Source organism: Pinus tabuliformis, chromosome 1_2 (assembly GCF_031772625.1).
Source record: "Pinus tabuliformis cultivar Carrire ecotype Pingquan chromosome 1_2, CPIR1, whole genome shotgun sequence".
NCBI classification, from domain to species: Eukaryota; Viridiplantae; Streptophyta; class Pinopsida; order Pinales; family Pinaceae; genus Pinus; species Pinus tabuliformis.
Window position 1 is genome coordinate 234,191,227 of NC_142298.1, and position 4,070 is coordinate 234,195,296.

Here is a 4,070-nt window from a genome sequence, read left to right on the forward strand (position 1 = left end):
ACATGCTAATACATTCATACATCAAAATACATCAGCACATAGGAGAAACCAAGATAGCTTTATTGATGAATAACAAGGTTCAGGAAGAGATACAACCCAGAAGGCTCCAATCCAGCATCTCCTTCCCAGCAAATGGAATTCCTATCTTCAGCCCCTTCAAAGCATTAAGCACCCAATGATTCCAGTCTCAAACCAACAACAATTCTTTGCAATAATAAAATTCCAGCCTCTAGATCTCATGGAGGAGAGATCCATATATAGATGTTTGGAGAGAGGATGAGTCAGCTTGAGATCTGACTAGTGTCCTCTCCCTCTGTCAGTTCTTGAGTCCACTTGGAGGTTCTTGCTTCCACTTGGAGATTTGGAACCTCTTACTCATCACCAGTCGAATTCCCTGAGGCAAGTGTCATTTTGGAAGCTTCCTGGGTCTTGACACCTTGAGAAATGAGCCTGCCACTTGTCCACTCTCGTTCAGCGCAGGTAGCCTTTGTTCCAGTTGACATTCAACGCAGGTAGCCAGTGTTGGCTTTGACATTCAGCGCAGACAGCTAGTGTAGCCACTGAAATGATCCTGATTTGACTTGTTTCTGAGCAGTTTCAGGTGGAGAACTTTTGTGAATTGCTGTGGTTTGTTAGCCTTGTTCCTCTAGGGGTAGGAACAACATGTTTAGGGACTTTGGATCCCTTAGATTATGGAAATTTCATGCTCAATGCTGTAAGGCACAAAAATGTCTATAACACCTCCATTCCAAGAAAACTATGTTGAAGCTTCAACTTCTAGTGAACCAACAAAAGACACTCAGATAACTTAATGGGGCTTAGTAGTGAACAACAAATTTTCCTAACCCAAGAAGACCAAGAGGCTCATACTCTTAATCAATTTCAAATCCAATCAAGTTATTCATTTGATTTTAGAGAAGGATATGCCACTTCCATCTATGAAGTTCACAAGTAATATAATCTAAGAAGCAGGAGAATAGATGTCCCTGATGACAATAAACAAAAAGAAACTAAACAATCTAGCAGACCTAAAGTCAAGAACCCTCCTATGCAAACTCCTCCTAAAACAGTTCCTAGCCCAAACATTCCAACGGTTGAAGATATTTCAGATAATCAAAAAACTATTAAATAGTCTTCAACTTCTATTCCTTCCAAAGAAATTGTGGGAGAACCTGCAGAAGTTGACATAGAAGCAGCTTCAACCAACAACATTGATCCTAATAAAGGAAAAAACACTGAAAAAAAATTGAAAAGGAAAATTTCGCTGCCCGAAATGAGAAAACTCAAACAAAAAGACCTTTTAACCTTGAGACAGAAATAGGCAAGTTAAAAATAGCAATCGCATTGTCAGAATTGGCTAAGCATCATGTCTATAGAGAACAAATTAGCAGATCACTTCAAATTTCTGAAAATAGAGATGCAGTAAATGTCCTTGATGATCAACCAGAATTAATTTTTGGCCCTGAAGTAAATGAAAAATCAGTAGATGGAGGGGTTCCTCCTTTCTATGTAAGTCTGAACATTCATGACAAAATACAGCACAATGCAATGTTTGATTCTGGAGCTTTCCATAATTTAATGCCAAAATTTGTAATGGAAAAGTTGGACCTAGATATCACCAGGCCATACAAAGACTTGTTCTCTTTTGATTCAAGCCAGGTCAGATGTCTAGGATTGATCAAAGATTTATGTGTATCACTAGTTCAATACCCTGCTAAGACAATTTTAATGGATGTAGTGGTAGCTGTTGTTCCACCAAAATATGGCATGTTGTTGTCTAGATCTTGGGGTGAAAAGCTCTAGGGATCTTTACAGCTGGACATGTCCTATGCCACAATTTCAGTATTTGGCCAGCCAAAGATATTGTATCGAGAAACTTTGATGAAATACGTGGTCCGCAGCCAGGAGAAACCCCAAAATTTTCCCATCTATTCGAGGCATTCTAATATGGACTCCTTTATCCTATACAATGCTGAAATTTACCCTCCAACTCATGGCAAGGTTTTAGCAATTGAACAAGAAGAGATCATAAATAAAAAACCTATTGTCCAAACCCAAGAAATTTCTCAAAATATTGTTATATCAGACACTCAAGGGAAACCACATGAAACTGAAGATCCAAATCTGCCTAGTAAGCAAATTTCTAAGATCCCTGATACTAGCTGTAACCAAGAAATCATTTGGTATTTATAATTTGATGGATCTATCAATAAACTAGGAGTTGTAGCAGGAATTTGGATACATAATATGGGAAATGATCATGCTGAAGGATATGCATACAGGTTGAATTTTAGATGTACTAACAATGTGGCTAAATATGAAGCCCTCTTGCTAGGACTTAAACTGATCAAAAGCTTAGGGGTAGTTAGGGTATCAATTTTAGGAGACTCTGATTTAGTTATTCAACAAATGAAAGGAAACTTCCTCACAAATGATCTTAGATTAAGGTCTTATAGAGGAGTAACGATTGAAATACTCAATACCTTCCTTGAAACTCAGCTTGCTAAAATTCCAAGGAAACACAATTTGCATGCTCACAGCTTGGCAACATTTTCCAGCACTTGTAAACTCCCATTTGAGCCTAATCATCATTTTACAGCTGAAATTAAACACAGGCCAACTGTACCAGACAATATAAAAAACTGGCAAGTGTTTGACAATGACACTCAGATTAATAATTTCCTGACCTTGAAAGAAGAATTTTCCAGCACCAATATAGACACAGGCACCGTTTGTGAAGTTGATCAAATAGACAAAGTTGAAACATGCATTTCAGCTGAAACAACAACTCAAATACTACATCCAACAAAATTTACCAACAAAGAATTGCAAGAGCTGAAAGAAATAGACTTTGATGAAACTGTTGGAGGAGAGTCAGAAGTTATTGATTTAAAGGACAATTTTTTACCCATAGGCTTGACTCCTTTGGAAGACATTTTTGATTCTAATGATATCCCAAGGAAACCCAAAATGCAGCCTTTAAATGCCGAAACTGTAACATAGGGACTTAGCAAAATCATAAAATGATAAAATTATCCAAAGCATTGCCTGCTGACCAAAAGCTGAAATATATTGAACTGTTCAAAGAATTTCAGGATGTTTTTGCATGGAGTTATGAAGATCTTAAATCCTATGACACTTCTGTAATTCAGCATACAATACCCCTCAAAGAAAATCAAAAACCTTTCAAGCAAAAACTTAGAAGGGTCAACCCTGTACTCCTTCCTCTCATTGAAAAAGAAGTCAAAAGAATGTATGAAGCTGGAATAATTGCACCCATCAGATTTTCACAATGGGTTTCCAATTTAGTACCCACTAGAAAGAAAACAGGAGAAATCAGACTGTGTGTTGATTTGAGGAATCTAAACAAAGTCTCTTTAAAAGATCACTACCCCTTACCCAAGATGGACCACATTTTACAAAGGGTAGTAGGAGCCTCTAGAATTTCACTGCTAGATGGGTTTTCAGGCTTCAACCAGATTTTAGTTCACCCTGATGATCAAGAAAAAACTGCTTTTACAACTCCGTGGGGAACTTTCAAATATGTGAAAATGCCATTTGGAATCAAGAATGTAGGGGCAACCTTCCAACGTGCAATGGACATAGCTTTTGCTAAAGAAATTCATGATTTTTTAGTCATATACTTAGATGATCTCACTGTGTTTTCGAAATCAGATCAGCAACACCTAGAGCACCTAAGGCAAGTGTTTTTAACCTACAGAAAATATGGTATATCACTGAATCCAAAGAAGTCATTGTTTGGCCTAGAAGAAGGCAAACTGTTAGGTCGCATAATTTCAAAAGATGGCATCAAGATTGACCCTGACAGAATACAAGCCATCTTACAAATACCACATCTCAGAAATGTCAAGGAACTCCAAGCTTTCCTAGGGAAAATTATTTTTCTAAGAAGATTCATACCCAACTTGGCTGAAGTAATAAGATTGTTGAATAATATGCTGAAAAAGGATTCCAAGGTCAAATGGACATTAGAAGCCAAACATGAATTTGAAGAAATCAAAATAGCCTTAACTAAAACACCAGTCCTTACAAGCCCAAAATTTGATAGA